Source organism: Petaurus breviceps, unplaced genomic scaffold (genome assembly GCF_028583685.1).
Source record: "Petaurus breviceps papuanus isolate PSGF00001 unplaced genomic scaffold, PetGlider_PUasm1.0 90731, whole genome shotgun sequence".
NCBI lineage: Eukaryota > Metazoa > Chordata > Mammalia > Diprotodontia > Petauridae > Petaurus > Petaurus breviceps.
The window spans coordinates 7,401,323-7,418,845 of NW_027187325.1; the positions used below are offsets into that span (position 1 = coordinate 7,401,323).

The following is a 17,523-nucleotide window of genomic DNA, read 5'->3' on the forward strand; positions in this document are numbered from 1 at the left end:
TGTATGTTGAAATCACCTTATATGGGGACAGGAATTGAGATGGAAAGACTATGATACAAGCATTGGCTAAATAAAAAGTTAATAAATAATATGCGTGTGTACAAAGTAGTTAGAGGCAGCATGGGAAAAAAAGACACAAGCATGCTGGAAGTTTCAGGAAAGTGCTCATGCAGAAGATGGCACCTGAGATGACTCTTATAGAGAGAGACTATGAGGCAAAAGGAAGAAGGGAATGAATTTTAGATACTGGAGCATTTCTCTGTGTGGATTCCTGGAGAGCTATGGAGAATCTCCCGTACTTGCTAGATCTGCTGACACAGAGTCAAATAATCTGAGTACCCAAGCTAAAAGGAAAATGATTTATTAGCATGCCAAGGAGGACTGCTCACTGATATGAAGCAGCTCCAGTTTCGTAGGGCACAGATTTGGTTTTTATAACTTTTCAGTTCCACTTAGCTTATAGCAGCATTCTTCAGGAATTTAGAATAGATAAGTAATACTTCTCACCAAAGAAGAGGTAGAGAAAGGAGAAATCCCCAAAAGAAAAAGGGGGAATGAGGCAGGAAGTTCCAGGGGGAATATTTTCTATACTAGCTAGCAGTTTGTTATCAGAATGAAAAAATATTCCCTGTTAAAGTGCAGGAAAGAAAAGATGACCTAATTTTGCATCATTTCAGTCATATCTGACTCTCTCCATGATCCCATTTGGGATTTTCTTAAGAGATACTAAAGAGGTTTGCCATTTCTTCCTCCTGCTCATTTTACAGATGAGGAAACTAAGGCCAACAGGGTTAAGTGACTTGCCCAGGGTCACACAGCTAATAGTGTCTGAGGCCATATTTGAAGCCAAGAAGGAAAGTCTGCACTCCCAGCCAGGCACTCTATCCATTGTGCCTCCTAGATGCCCAAACCAAATACTTTTCCAATTGTTAAAGAAGTCCAGTTGATCTAGGACAGCAGGATTGAAGTAACCATGTAGACAAAGTTGCAGGTGTCTCTTATCCAAAGATAACAAATAACTTTTGCAACAGTGGATGAGATCAGGCGGCCAGGTGGCTCAGCGAGTAAGAGCACTGTAATGGGAATGCAAATTTGGAAGATCTTCCCTGCCCCTAGGCTAAAGTGCACCTGAAGCCTGGGGTGGGAGGCTTGTTTTTCAGTAGATACTTCTTGATTGGCCAGTGAGTCAATAAGGTTGTTACATTCTCTGAGCCAGGAGAAGGCTATATAAGCCCTGATGTGTAGCTTTGTTTTGGGACTCACTTTGAGAAGTGTTCTGTGATTTGATCTGAATTCTGGGAAGCCGTTGTTGAGAGTCCCCTGGCTTTGAAAAACCCAGATATTGATTGGGTATGGATGTAATGGCTGGACAGTTTGGAAAGCTGTCTACTTGATCTGTTTCTGTCTTGATAATTCTGCCTGTATACTTTGAAGTTCGGGGTGCTGACCTTTTTGCCCTGAACAAGGTAAACGATATATGTCTGACTGATTAAAGTAAGCTTGTTAACCCATTTTGAGTTGCTTTCCTTTAACAAAGCAGATCCAAGAACCTGTATGGGCAGCAAACCCTGAGGACGTGCTTGGGGTGCTTGCTGCTACAAGCACCAGCTCCAGTTTCGGGATGACCTGGATTAAATCTGGGCTCAGATACTTAGCACCACACCCAGAAATAACTGGCCGTGTAACCTTGAGCAAGTTACTTAATACCGATTGCTTTAAAAAAAAAAAACAGTGGATGAGACCACCTGCTTTAATGTGTCCTTACATAATTTTTTCTATTTTATTTGTCCTTCACAGGCATGGTTGTTGATGGCCAACAAAGAGGCACAGAAGACCAGGAGACCAGGAGATGAATGTCCTGAGGGAGGAATCCTGAGAAAGCCAGTTTGGTTGAACTGAAGAGTTCTGGAGGGGGTGACATGTCCAATGAGGCTGGAAAGGTAGGTTGGGCCCAGATTGTGAAGGGCTTTAAAAGCTAGACCAAGGAATTTGTATTATTAAGGGCCTGCTCTGGCAAAGCACAGCGCTAGGCACTCCCTGAGACACCTTCCAGTTCTAGCAATTTCGGTTTCTCTGCCCCACTCCCCTCCCCCCCAGCTAACTTAGAGAGAAAAACCCAGCTGAGCTTTCAGACCATAAATATTTCCCGGCAGCCTGGAGCAAGCCCCTGAAGGGAAATGTGAATAGGCTGTTACTTATCCCCAGAGAGACTGAGATAATGAAGTTGTTCTCATTTATGGTGATCTCTCTGAAATCCATGCCCCTCCGAGCAGGCCACCATATAATATTGTTATTGCTATTACTTAGTGAACCTGAGAAGGGGGTTATATTTTTATTGCCCAGTTTCCTTCCTGCTTCTGACCTTCAGCTCTAGCTGCTCACCTTGCCCACAACCACCCCCTCCAGCTGCTGCCTTTCTGAAATCAGAAGCAGTTGGCAGTTTCCTTAGGAGATTGATGGAGTGGAAAGGGGAGGGAGTGGTGGCCCACACCTCCACTGTGGTTTGGCCTAGCTCTCCGGCAGCCCAGCTTCCGCTCTCAGCCTCTGCACTGGGCTTGTGATATTTATGAGTCAATCAACTTCTATGAACCATTAAGCTAACTCTGATCGTCAGTCACTGAACCTGGCCTGGAAGGGAGCAAATTTGAAAGATACTGATTTGAATATCTCCATTGAAGGTAATACTAGCAGTTTTCTATTCTATGAGTGGCTCTCTAATACATCCCTCTACCCATTCCATCTCAAACTAAATAAGTCCCAAATAAAAATTATCCTTCCCCCAAACCCCACCCTTCTCCCCTATTTCTGCCCTATTTCTATTGAGATCACAACCATCCTTCCAGTTACTCTAGAGTCCATCCTTGGCTCTCCCCTTTCACTCACTCCTTACATCCAAACACAACACAAGTTTTTCTTCTCACACAGTCACTGCTACCTGAGTTCAGGCTTTAATTTTACCTCTCATATGGACTACTGCAATCCCAATATTGTTCTCCCTGGCTTCCCTCTCTTCCCCATCTCTAATCCATCCTCCTGAAAATGCCAAATGAACGTTCTTAAAACACAAATGTGACTAAGTCACTTTTTGACTCAAAAGTCTCCAGTGGCCTCCTCTTGCTTCTAGAATAAAATGCAAATTCCTAAGCCCCGAGTTTCAAGCCTTTCATCATCTGTACCTAACTTACCTTTATAGACATTTCTTAATTACTCCCCTTCATGCTCTCTGCATTCCAGCAAAACTAGCCTGGAGCTCAACATGCCCCCTCCCATCTCCATGACTTGCACAGGCTCTTCCCCCATAGCCTAGAACATAACCCTTTCTTCCCTCCTTTTCTTAAAAATCTCCCCAGTTCTGTTCAAGGATCAGCTCGGAGACTTGCTTCACCTTCCTCTTTGTAATTTGGAATGACTTTGTAACTACTTACCTGTGTACCTTTTGTATCCCACCAAGCAGAATGTAAAGCTCAAGAATAGTAGTTATGATCACTAGCCTCAGAGTCAGACCCAAGTCCAAATACCTTTTCAGACTGTTAGTAGCTGTGTGCCTCTGAACAAGACGTTAAACTTCTCTGGCCCTTGATTTGGTTATGATAGAAATAAGTCCTGAGTTCATATGGTAAGCAATTGCTGCCAAAATATATTTACCACAATGCAGGAATGATGGAGGTAAAAACCCAAGTTTTATTATTATGCTCAAGCATGGGTTCAAGTCTCAGGGAAAATCATAAACCTGAACAATCATTAGGATTCTAACAAGGCAAAATTATGTCAGTGACAGAAATAATTGTTTTACATATTGTAATCTTGTATGTTCCTCTTAGGCCATAAAAGTTAAAGAAAAGATAGGTCCATAATCCTAGGCTTTCTTCAATGTCATAAAAGTTGAATAAACTTAGCTAAATTGAGTCATAATCTCATACACAAACTAACTTAAACAGATTTTATAGGTAAACTAAGACAGATTACAAATTAAACTACATTTAGAAGGTTCACAAATTGGCTGATTGAAGATTTACATGTCAACCACTAGTCTGGGACAATGGAGATGCTTCCTCTGACTTCTTATCAAAAGAATGTTTAAGACTTTAAGTAAATTTTCACATCCCAAGGCACAGGTTTCAACCAGTTCAACAACTTCTCTTAACTGGGAGAAATTATCCTGCCCTTCACCTAACAGCCTTATTCCATGAGTCAGGTTTTAGTCAGATGAGATTAGTATTAACACAAAAAAAGGTTTTTAGTTGACCAAAAGTTGCAGGAGGAATGGTCCTGAGCCCCAAATAATAAAAATTATTAAAGATTAAAAAATTCCTTTTATACTTTCCTTATTTGTAAAATGAGGGGGTTGGACTTGCTGGCCTCTAAGGTCCCACCCAGCTCTAAAATCTATCACTTTCATTTTTCTTATCATTGTATCTCCTCATTATTAACTTACTAAGTGCCCTACACTTAGTAGGAACTTAATAAATGTTGAATTCAATTGAACTGAGTTGAATTTGATTGAACTGGAATGAATATCTCTACTAATTTATTATATAAGGAGATACTTTACCTAATGTCCATTAATAAGAAAATTTCTGACTGAGATCACTTGGTACTTGCACTTTAGAATTTGGATTTTATTTTTTCTTTTTTTCTTTTCCTTTTTGGGAAGTGGGTAAGAGGCAAAGGTGTTGAAAGATTCATTCTATATGCCTTCTCTTGGCTGTAGGTAGAAATGCAATCCTGGAATTATCACTGGTAGAGTTTGAAACCAGAATGGCACCCATACCTAGTCCTTGGAAATAAATGCTATTTCTTATGTATTTCTTGCTCAGTAGAAGAAGAGGAAGTCAAAGGAAAAGGCTTTAGAAAAATGTGTGACCCTAATCAGTCATGGAGGCAAGAGAATACATTAGCTGACCAATAACCAGGTGAGGGGGGCTCAAGATCCTGTAAGAGGTCAATGAGAAGAGAGTTGAACTGCACTGGAGTCCTCAGAGAAGATTTCATGAAGGAAGCAAACTCCTCTATCTAGCTAAATTCATCCCCAACTTATTCATCCTACATGTAGGATCACAGTTGGTAGGCTGAACTATAGCTGGCAATACTCCTTCCTCTAACAAGGCTATCTCCTATTTCCTGTTTCTAATCCATTGTATGCTAGGAATCCATATAAATTGACTAGTTTAAATTCGATGTAAAAGAAGAGCAAATAGATTCCAAGTGAGGTCTTCTTTACCGCGAATAAAGTACAAGAGCTCTGGGACATCTATTTTTGGCTCCTTAGAGGACATTTGGGGTTTTTTACATGCTTCCTAGATTTTTCTATATTGAACATAGCTGAAATTACTATTAAAAAACCTCCGAATAAGTAAGGAGTTACTGCATTAACATATTTAAAGTGCTTTGTAAACTTTAAAAGCCCAGTGAATGGAGTGAAGAGTACAGACAGAAAGTCCTGAGTTCAAATTCAGCTTCTGACACTCACTAGCTGAGTGACCTTGAGCAAGTCACTTAACCTCTGCTTGCCTATGTTTCCCTAACTTTAAAATAGGGATTAAAAAAGCACCTACTTGGGGTGGCCAGGTAGCACAGCTAGTAAGAGCATGGGCCCCAGAGTCAGGATGACCTGGGATCGAATCCGGGCTCAGACACTTAGCACCCACCCAGAAACACCTGGCCATGTAACCTTGAGAAAGTTTCTTAACCCCAATTGCTTAGGGGTGGCCAGGTGGCTCAGTGAGTAAGAGCACTGGCCCCAGAGTCGGGATGACCTGGGATCAAATCCGGGCTCTGATACTTAGCACCACACCCAGAAATAACTGAGCGTGTAACCTTGAGCAAGTTACTTAACCCCAATTGCTTAAAAAATAAATTAATTAATTAAAATTTAAAAATTAAAATTAAAAAGCACCTACTTCCCAGGGTTACCGTGAGGATCAAATGAAATAATATGTTGTAAAGTGCTTAGCATAGTGCCTGGCATTTTGTAAGTACCAAATAAATGTTAGTTATTATATTGTTATTATGTTAGCTATAATTATTATTATAGTTTTGTTTGATTAGTCCAAGGATAATTTGAGCCTATGGTCCATTTTTTATTATTCTCAGTAATAAGAAACATTAACTAGATGATGCAGTAGATAGAGTGCTGGACTTGAAGTTAAGAAGATGAATTTAAATATAGCCTCAGATACTTCTCAGCTCTGTGACCCCATAATTTTTCTCTGTTTCTTAATCTGAATAATGGGAATAATCATAGCACCTACCTCTCAAAACTGTTTTTAAAATGCGATTATATTTGTGAAGTGCTTTGCAAATCTTAAAGCACTATATAAATGCTACTATTACTAATAGCAATTAATAGTGGCTACCATTTAATAGTGATTTTCTTCCAATTGAAAATGGATTCAATTTTTCAAAACAATCAAAAGCCATTTGAAGCCAAACCTAGTAAAGAAAGTAAATAATAACCAAGTTTGGCCTTCAAAGAAATGCAAATTCCTCCGAGGAAAGGGTTAAAGGTAAAGCAGTGGGCTCACAAATTTAGAATTGGAAAAGACCTTAGAAGTCATCTGGTTCTGGGGCAGCTAGGTGGCACAGTGAGTAAAGCACCAGCCCTGGAGTCAGGAGAACCCGAGTTCGGTTCCAGCCTCAGACACTTAAAACACACACACACACACACTAGCCATGTAACCTTGGGCAAGTTACTTAACCCCAATTGCCCTCCAAAAGGCAAAAAAAAAAAAGTCATCTGGTTCAATGACCTGATTTTACGGAGGAGAAGGTGAGGAAGTTTGTCTGAGGTCACACAGCAGCTAAGAGTCAAACCCCAGTGCTGTGTTCCCACATCAGAGTACTCTCTACCAGAGAGCAAATGAGTTTTTCTGATCCCTTTCCTCCAGGCAGCAGGAAAACATTTGGTACCTGGTTAGAGGGACAATGGAACACAGAAAGAGGAAGCTGGGGAGCTCCTGGGAGAGACAAACCTCATTTCAATTTTACCTAGCCTCACTGCAGCTTTGGAACAGAGAATCAGCAGCTATAGGGTGTGTGAAATCAAGGTCTGTAGTAAATTGGAGAAGAAGAAATTAAGATGATCAATAAAAGAGTTTAATGAAACATAAATAGGTTCAAGAAAGGTTTAGATAAATTCATGGTTGATCCATAATAGGCTGTTAAAAGAACATTTCTCACTGTATGAGACTGAACTCGGGAGAAGATGACAATGCCCTCCCATAACATATCCTTTCATTGCATTATCAAAGTGAGACTCCTTGCCCAGAGGAACAAAAAGGCTGACCCAAGGGGGACAATTCTCCTATTCCAGTTTAATTGGGTGGCCAGGGCCAGAAATAGGATGCCCTTCCCCAGTATGCCAAGGGGAAACAAAAGCTTAAAGTAGCTGGAGGAAGCTGGTGTTGGGAGAGAAAGCCCTGGTCCCTGGTGCTTCCTTTGAATTGTGACAAGTTTTTAATAGAAAGGGCAGCTAGGTAGTGCAGTGGATAGAGTGCCAGACCTGGAGTCAGAAAGGCTCATCTTCCTGAGTTCAAAAGTGGCCTCAGACACTTACTAGCTATGTGACCCTGGGCAAGTCACTTAACTCTGTTGGTCTGAGATTCCTCATCTGTAAAATGAGCTGAAGAAGAAAATGGCAAATCACTCCAGTATATTTGACAAGAAAACCCCAAATGATGTCACAAAGAGTTGAACACGACTGGAAAAAATGCCTGAACAACAACAAAAATTTCAGCAGGAAATTCAAGGCAGTGAGGAAGGAGTGACTCGATGGACTTGCAGTGAGAGAGGGAATGGAGGTGGCCATTCTCTAGGTCCCAATGGCAGATGGAGCTCAGGGGTGTGTTTCTTATTTCAGTTTTTTTTTCCATTCAATTCTCTCACCAGACCTTTAATAGTGCTAACAACATGTAAATAAGACATAAGTTGCTTGAATAAATTAAAATCATTAAAAGCTTTTGGGGGAGGTTTGGGAAACATTTTGGGTTAAGTGACTTATTTGCACAGGGTCACACAGATTAGAAGCTTTTGAAGTCCATTCATCCTACACTTCAATAAGCCAAGTCTCTCCTACCCCCGAGGTAGACTTGGGACTCTTATTAGATGGCAGAATGCAAAGAATTTCAAAATCAACAGATCCAGGACTTGGTAAAACAGAATTAAGAGGAATTGGGTTCAGATTCAACCTCTGACAGCAACTACCTACCTATGTAACTCTGGGTAAACCATTTAGTCTCTCTGGACCCCAATTTCCTCGTCTAAAAATGAAGGAGTTTTTCATTTGGGGTAATAAGGATAGATTTCAGGGAAATTATAAACTTGTATGGCGAAAATAGCATCTCTATTTTCACTACCCAATAACTGAAATTTAGCATACTCAATGATTTTCAACTCAAAAATTCCCCTTCTTTGATGTTAATCTCCCTCCCTTCTATGTCTCCCTCTGCTTCATTCCTCCCTAATCTTTGCTCCCCCCTCAGACTACAATCCCTTCATTACTCCATTTTCCCAGTGTATCAATCTTGCTCTAATCCTATTTCTATTCCTTCATAGCTTCAATTCTATATTTAACCAATCCATCTAGTATATTATCCTCCATCCTTGACTCCCTTGTCTTCTTGTGCTTCTAACCATTCATGTTCTTCCAATCTTCAACCCTGAATCACACTTACCATCTGTCTTCTCCACTCCTATTCACATGTCACTTAATGTAAAAGATATCACACAACCATGCTTCTGGGATCTACTACAAATCAACATTATCTGATTTTAACTGGGCCCTCACTGCTATACGACAATTCTTCCATTTCTCCTTAATTGTCTCTCTATAATACTACATTTTATTGTTATTTATTTATTTATTTTTAGTTTACAATATCCCGTTCCACAAGCTTTTGAGTTTTATATTTTCTCCCCCTCCTTTCCCTCCTCCCTCCCCAAGACAGCATGCAATCTGATATCGGCTCTACATATACATTCATATTAAGCATATTTTCACATTAGTCATGTTGTAAAGAAGAATTATAACCAATGGAATGAACCATGAGGAAGAAGAAACAAAACAAAAAAGAGAGAAAGCAAACACTATGTTTCGATCTGTATTCAGACTGCAATTTTTTCTGTGGATATGGACAGCATTTTCTATCATGAGCCTTCTGGAGCTGTCTTAGAACCCTGCATTGCTGAGAAGAGCCAAGTCTATCAAAGTCATCACACAATGTGGCTGTAACTGCATACAATGTTCTCCTGGTTCTGCTCCCCTCTCTCAGTATCAGTTCATATAAGTCTTTCTAAGTTTTTCCGAAAAGTGCCTGCTCATCATTTCTTGTGGCAAAATAGTATTCCATTACATTCATATACCACAATTTTCTCAGCCATTCCCCAATTGATCGACATCCCCCAAAGAATTTCCATTGCTTTGTTATCACAAAAAGAGCTGCTACAAAATGAGTTCTTTTCCCATTTGTATGATCTCTTCAGGATTCAGCCCTAGAAGTGATATTTCTGAGTCAAAGGGTGTGCACATAGCCCTTTGGGCATAGTTCCAAATTGCTCTCCAGAATGCTCACAGCCTCACTAACAATGCATTAGAATGCTACATTTTATCATGTCATTGTAGCAAGCCTCTTCTCTCCTTATAAACAACAAACACCATCCTCTGTCACTTTTTGCAGGTATTTTTCCCTAGCACTTTACTGGAAAAAAAAAACTGGGATCATCTGCTTTTTCATCCCTACCTCACTCCCCATAATTCCTCCACATCTACAAAGAAGTAATATGGCTAAGTGGACAGGGCGTTAGACTTAGAGTCAGGAGGCCTGGGTTGGAATCTAGCTTCATACACTTTCTATGTGAGCATGGGCGAGCCAAGTAACTTCTCAGACCTTTAGTCTCCTCATCTGTAAAATGAAGGGATTTTATTTTAAAATTTTTAAGCGGAGACAGGTGGTACAATGAACTTGGAGTCACAAGGACTTGAGTTCAAATTTAGCCTCAGTTACATTCTCATTAGTTGTTTGACCCAGTTTCCTCATCTGTAAAATGGGGGTAATAATAGCACCTATTTCTTTGTAAGGATAAAATGAGATAATGTTTATAAACCATAAAGTGCTAAATAAATGTTACCTTTTATCGCTCATTATTAAAATACAGATAATAATATTTGAACCAAAGGTAACCTGGTGTATTGCATATAGTGCTGGGCTTGAAATAATGAAGCCCTGAGCTCAAGTGCTATCTCTGATTCTTACTAGCAGTGCAACTGTGGGCAAATTATTTTAGTTCTACATACTTAAAGAAACCACTCAGGATTTATCCATAAGAAGCAGCCTGGCATGATGGATAGGACACTAGACTTGGAGTCAGGGAAATGTGGGTTCAAATCCTCTCTCAGAGACTTAGTAGCTATGTCACCTTTGATAAAAATGCTTTAAAAAAATCTCTGTGCCTCAGTTTCCTCATCTATAAAATCAGCTAGTGGAACTCAATGGTCCGTCAAATGCTTAGCCCAGTGCCTGTAATATAGTAGGTGCTTAACAAATGCTTGTTGACTTCCAGTTCTCAATCTATGATCCTATAATTCTAAATTTTCTAAGAGTTGTGAGCTGCACTGGTACCACTTTTCAGACCTTCAAGCACTATATACATGTGAGCTATTATTTATTGTCTTCACCCATTTTCTTCTTTTTTATTTGAGTCTTTCTTACCAGTGTCAACCCTTGTACTGCTTGTGCCCTTGAACCCAGCTCCTCCAACAGCTTTCCTCTGTCTCCTCTTCAATTGTTCTTGAGCCTACTGACTCCTCTCCTAATGCCTATAACCTTTCTCAGATCTACTTTCCCTTAAGGAAAACTTGGCATGACCCTGCCATTCCCTCAAGCTGCTTCCACTTTCACTGCCAAACTCCTAGAAAAAATCAATTACCTGACTTCACTTCCCCTCCTCCTTCCACAACCCCATGAGATCTGACTGGGACTGAAAGTGCTTTCCAAGTTTACTAATAATATCTCAGGAACTCACCCCTTTTCAGTCTTTATCCTCTTGGATCTCTTTGCAGCTTTTGATACTGTTGACCATCTTCCTTCCTTGGCTTCTGGGATAATGCTCTCTCCTGTCTCTCTTCCCATTTTTTTTTGTTCCTCAATATCCTTTCATGAATCATTGTTCATTTCCTTTCCCCTTAGCAGGAATGTCTCCCGTCACTCTATCCTGGACCATCTTCTTTTCTCTTTCCACATACTCTCTTTTGGTGACTTCATCTGATCCCACAGGATCCTTTGTCTCTACATAAATTACTCCCAAATCTATATATACAGCCCTAATATCTCTTTTATTCTGCATTTGCCCCCAGTAGTGGTCCAGTAGGTTTCTCCACTTGGATTTCTCAATCAGTTTCTCAAAACCTACAAGTCCAAAGTAGATATGATTTGTTGTTGTTCAGTCATTTCAGTTGCATCCAACTCTTCATGATGCAATTTGGGATCTTACTGGCAGAGATACTGGTGAGGTTTGCCATTTCCTTCTCTGAATTATTTTACAGATGAGGAAACTGAGACAAACAGTGTTTAAGTGACTTCCCCAGAGTCACACAATTAGTAAATGTCTGAGGCTGGATTTGAACTCAGGAAGATGAGTCTTCCTGATTCCAGGCCCAGTGCTCTATCCACTGCTCTACCTAACGGTCCTAGATATCTTCCCTAAACCAACCCCCTCCTCCAAACTTCCCTATTTCTGTTGAGTACATAGCATCCTCTCAGTCACCCAGGTTTGTAAGCTTAGTCATCCTTGACATTACTCTCTCCCATTTCCATAACCAATCACTTGACTAGTCTTACCAGATCTTCTTCTAAAGCATCTCTAGCCTCTGTCCCTTCCTCTCCAATCATAAAGCCCCTACCCTAGTTCAGGCTCTTATTACTTAGTGACCACCCTGCTTCCAGTGTCTCCTCTCCAATGCATCCTTTCCAGAACTACCAAAGTTATCTTCCTCAGATACAGGTCTGACCTCATCAATCCTTGTTCAAAAACATTCCATGGCTCCTCATTGTCTCTGGGATAAATCTCCTCAGTCTGGCACTTAAGGCTCTCCACAATCTATCTCTAAGATACTGTTCCAGTCTTATTTTATACTATTCCCCTTCACAAGCTCCACATTCAAACCACACTGGGCAGCTGTTCCCTAAACCTGGTACCCCATCTCCAACCTCCATTCATTTGCACAGCCCATCCTCTGATCTGGAAATGCACTCCTTCATTCCCCCCACTCAGAATCTCTGTCCCCCTTTAAAACTCAGCACAGTTGCTACCTTCACCTTGTAAAGCCTTCTTTGACCCCTAGTTGTCCTCACTCTTCAAATAACAGTATTATACATATTTGCTTATTTGTTGCATCTTCCTCTCCCATGTAAGTTCTTTCAGGACAAGTACTGTTTTATTTGGGAGGGAGGTGTCTTTTGGGCTCTCCGATAAAGCACAATCCTATGCACATAAAAGGCACTTAATAATACATGTTAAATTTAATTAACTTACAGTAATCTCTATCTCTCATCTCCTGTTAGATAATAATATTTGTGAGGGCAGGAACTCATATTTTATCTATACTTCGTATCTCCCCTAGAACCTAATACAATATTCTGCACCCCACAGGCTCTTCATAAATGTCTGTTAGGTCAAGTTGCATTTATTCCCTTCCGTTCCACTTTTGTTACCAGCTTTAAACATCTTTAGAAATAAAGAGAATAAGTGCTATGAACTCACCAGATAAGACAAGGACTCAAAAATCGCCCTAGAGTTAAAAGTCAGAAGACTCAAGTCCTACCCCTTGCTAGTTTTTCAACCTTGGGAAAACCACAAAGTTTCTCTAAGACTCAGTTTCCTTGCCTGTAAAATAGGGATAACAACCTCCCAGACTTGTTGTGTAGATAAAACTATAGGTTTCTGTGGCACTGCTCTCCCCCAGTGCTCCTCCCTTTCAGTCTCCTTTGCTGTGTGTTTTTATCCCAGGTGTGAGTGTCCTCTAAGATTCTGTCCTGGGCCCTTTTCTCTTTTTCCTCTCTATTATCTCACGTGGTTATCTCATCAGCTCCCATGGATTCAATTATCACCACTTTGCTGATAATTGTCAGATATATCGGTCCATCCCTAACCTCTCTCCTGACCTTCAGCCTCTTATCTCCAACTGCTTTTTGGGCATCTTGCCACAGACATCTTAAACTCAACATGTCCAAGACAGAATTTACCATTCCCCCCAAACCTTCCCCTCTTCCTGATTTTCTTATTACTGTTGAGGGGATTTACCATCTTCCCAGGCAGCCAGGCTTACACTCTACTGTCATCCTTGACTCCTTTCTCTCACCCCTTCCCCATACCTAATCAGTTTCCAAGTCCTGTTATTTCTACCTTCATAACTTCTCTTGTATAGGCCTCTTCTCTCCTCTAACATTGCCACCACCCTGGCACAGGCCATCATCATTTCATGCCTACATTACTAAAAAAAAAAAAACCTAATGGTCCTTCTTCCTGCCTCAAGTCTCTTCACACTCCATTCTATCCTCCATTCAGCTGCCAAATTCATCTTCCTAAAGTGCACATGTGACCATGTCACCCTCCTTGTCAGTAAACTCAGTAACTCCTAAATGCCTCCAGGATAAAATATAAAATCCTCTGTTTGGCTTTTAAAGTCTTTCATAACCTGCCTTTCCAGTCTTCTTACATCTTACTCCCCTCCCTAGAGGAAAAGATCCAGTGGCATTGGCCTCCTTACAGTTCTTCTCACACAACTCTCATCTCCTGACTCCTGGTTCCCTGCCCACCACCCCACTCCATCCCTGCCTGGACCTCTCTCCCTCCTCATCTTTGCCTCCTGACTTCCCTGGCTTCCTTCAAGTCTCAGCTAAAGTTGGATATTCTACAAGAATCCTTTCCCATTCCTCCTTCATCTTAGTGCCTGAGATTATCTCCAGTTCACCCTGTATACATCCTCTTTATACATAGTAGTTTGCAATTGTTTCCATGCTTTAAACTGTGAGCTCCTTGAGAGCAGGGGCTACTTTTTCCTTTTCTTTGCATTTCCAGAGAACTATCATAGTAGGTACTTAATAAATGCCAGATGAAAAAATGTATGTAAATCACTTGTAACTCAAAAGTACTATATAAAGCTAGGCTCTTATTGTTGTGATCATCATTCCTACCATTGACTTAACTCTGCGGCTGTGGGTAAGCCACTTAAAACCTCTGACTACTTTCTATGATAGGGATTTAATACTTGCTCATATGAGGATTAATGACAATATTTCTAAATTGCTTGAAATCACTAGGCTTAGAGGAATCACATAAATAAGAATGCTTATTCTTATAAGCAGGGGAAACCAGGGGGAAGTAGGAGAAAAGGGATAGGAAGGTGTTGGCTTCCTGGAAGGCAGGGATCTGAGTTAGACCAAACAATATGAGGAACATAGCTGTAACGGTGGCTGTGTCATGGAGTATTCACGGGGACAGATCTGGTCTCTGATTCCTTCTGGTCATGTTTGTTCTGGTGGATGCGCTTCCTATGAAAGCAGACCCTGACCACTTCTAGGAATACAAGAATCTGGTGCTTTTAGATAGTACAACAAACTCTGACTGGTTCCTAGATTCCTTCAGGCCCCCAGCACCCCAGGTAGCAAAAGAGAGAGCTGTGTCAATGATATGTCAAAGGGGATTGAACATTGGACTGTCCCCACTCAGATCTCAAAAGGAGTGGCTCCATCCTCTGGGTTCTCTTTTCCTTCCTATATCTGGAACTGGTTCATGTTTCTGTCTCTGTCTCTCTCTGTCTCTCTCTCTCTCTCTCTGTCTCTCTCTTTCTGTCTCTGTCTCTCTCCCCCTCTCTTTTTTTCTCTCCCCCTCTGTCCCTCCCCTCTTGCCCTCTCTCCCCCTCCTTCCCTCACCCTCTATTTCCCCCCCCCATTGTTCATATATGACAGCTACAACAGAGGCTCAGTTAGATAAGCTTATGCCTGGGCTTCTAGCTATGCTTCTTCATATTTCTTGTCCCGATCTAAACAACAACACATAGGTAGGTAACCAAACAACAATCCTGAAATGGACATTTCCAGTCTGGGAGGCAACCCTATGAGCTTGAAAGACTGAAAGCCTCTGGTCCTTTAGTTGCTGACCGCAGTTCTACAGGAAGAGCCACCCCCCTAGCTGCCCCAGCATCTTGAAGAAGAAGATGACCACCAATGGAGGAGACATCCAACCCCAGGCCTGAATTGACAGAAAAATGGGCCTTGAAGAATGTCAGAGGTAGCATTAACAGCACATATTAGTTCAGGTTCAATGCTGGGATGAAATGAGGCACTTGCAAGTCATTAAACAGTTAATAAAAGGCTTACTTTGCCCTAACACAGCAAGGATATGTAGCTGCACTTAGTTTCTCTGGATATACCGCCCCACCCCCATCTCCATATGGAAAGCTATCTGATCATCAGAGCAGGATAGAGTGAGGTTCTCTCATGGTCCTCAGAAATCTACCCAGTCTGAGGGACCTCAACTACCAGGACTGGAACTTTTTAGGTGATTAAGCAACTGCATCAAGGAAGCCAAAGCCAATCAGGCCCCGAAGATATCTTTGTCTAGGTGAAAGTAAAATATCAATTCAACAGTCTTCATGTTTTGATGTTGCTGAGTATCAAACTCCTGAGAGAGTATAACAATAGTCTCAGATTCTGATTAGTGAAGTCTTCTTTATGTCTAGCTTGGAAAAATACATATAAACAGTTCTCTTCCTCCCCCTCCATTTTCTATTACTATTATTTCTGATAGCAATAAAATGAGCATTCCCATATTCAAAGAGGAACAGAAAAAGAAAATTGTACGTGAAACTGAATCTCTGGCTTTTCTTTTTAAATAAACAATAAATTCAGCATGTAACTTTCAAAGTTCGCATTTATGGTCTTCTGTTCGTTTTTTTTTTTTTTAATGCTGTGACTCTCCTTCCCCCTTCCTTTTCAGTTTAGAGCCCTCTTAATCAGATCCACAAAGACTCCAAGTAAAAAGATTTTTACCAGTCTTCATTAGTCATATCCCATCCCTGTCTCAAAGTTCATCATTACTGGACTTTTAAGGAATGGTCTACACATCTAAATTCTGTTCTCATATTTCTTGACCAGCTGTTTACTTCCCGAATCTACCTTTCTTTTTGGGTGTTCCTACTGTCAACACCACCCTTAAGGTCTTCAGTTCTTCTGTTCTCCAAAGCAGAAGGTGGTATAATAGAGTAACCCTCATCTGCTTGGAATATCTTCCCCTCTGCTCTCTATGCACTGAACTACCGCTGGACTCAGAGAACCTGAGGTAAACGTCTTCCCCCTCAATAACAAGGGTTCTTCACCTAGAATCTGTGACCTTTTTTTCATATGACTAGAATTCAACATAATTAATTTCCTTTGTAACTCTATATGTTTTACTTTATTTAAAAGCATTATTATATGAAGGGGGATGCATAGACTCCATCAGACTGCCAAAGGATATCTGACACAAAAAAAGGTAGAGAACTTCTGCTCTGAAGTGACCCCTGAAGCATCTCTGCTTGGTTTGGACTGTATGGAATACAATAGCCCTGCCCAGGAGCACATGGAATCTCATCATCATGCTGATTAATTCAGCTTTAGATACTCAATACCTTCTCTACTCCCTTCTGATTAGAAGGCTAGAGGATGGAGCTCTAAAGTCCTCCCAAAGCTTTCCTTTACGGATAGCTGGGACATGGACTTTCCAACTTACTCTCCACTTTTCATCTGCAGCTCTACTTGGTTTGAACTCCACATACATGGGAGGTACCCCCATATGTTCCTTCATTTCATTTTGTATGGTGTCTTCCCCATTAAATTATAAGCTGCTTGAGGGCAAGGACTATCTATGTTTTTCCTATTTGTATCCCCAGCAATTGGCACAGTGCCTGGCACATAATACGTCCTTAATAAATATTTATTGAATTGCTTTAACTCTAGCAGTTAAATTGAATTAACTTTAACTCCAAATTCACACACTTGATTAAGTCCTAAGATATCCTGGCTTCTAAAGAGAATGGTCAGGCCCTTTTTTTTTTTTCTCAAATTGTCTGGCCCCATATCAGAGCCCTGGGGAGAATTCATTCAATTCGGGGTTTGGCTCATGTCTAAGATCTCCCAAGAAGGAAGAAAAGTACTTAATGAACGATTTAGACATGATATAGTATGGAGGGTTTTAGTTACCCATACATCTCTGGAGCTCTCTTCCTGCTAAAAGTAGAGTAGCTAATCATTTATTGACTTAACCTAGTGATAATCCTTTAAAATGTTGAGGTACTGACAAGGAAAACTGCTTTTCTAGACTTCTTTCTGACCAAAAAGAAAAAACTGATTGCTGAAATAAAAATGATGGGAGCATGGGTGGAAATGACTATTCCAACTCAGAACTCAGGGTAAAGAAGAAAAGAAAACCAGGGGCAATGTTATGTGTATCCTACATTTTGAGAAGGTAAATTTCAAAGCTGAAAGGATA

General features: G+C 40.7%; 1 long non-coding RNA gene across 2 annotated transcripts in view; it reads left to right on the forward strand.

Annotated features, from left to right (window-relative positions):
• The first annotated feature begins 1,096 nt into the window (after window positions 1-1,096).
• LOC138145219 (uncharacterized) overlaps window positions 1,097-17,523 on the forward strand; it is a 30,467-nt gene continuing 14,040 nt past the window's right edge. The window contains exons 1-2 of one of the 2 annotated variants that reach the window (XR_011164148.1): window positions 1,097-1,466; window positions 1,798-1,940. This is a non-coding gene — a long non-coding RNA (uncharacterized lncRNA). The remainder of the gene's footprint in view (window positions 1,467-1,797; window positions 1,941-17,523) is intronic. The other variant, XR_011164147.1, reaches the window with a different exon arrangement.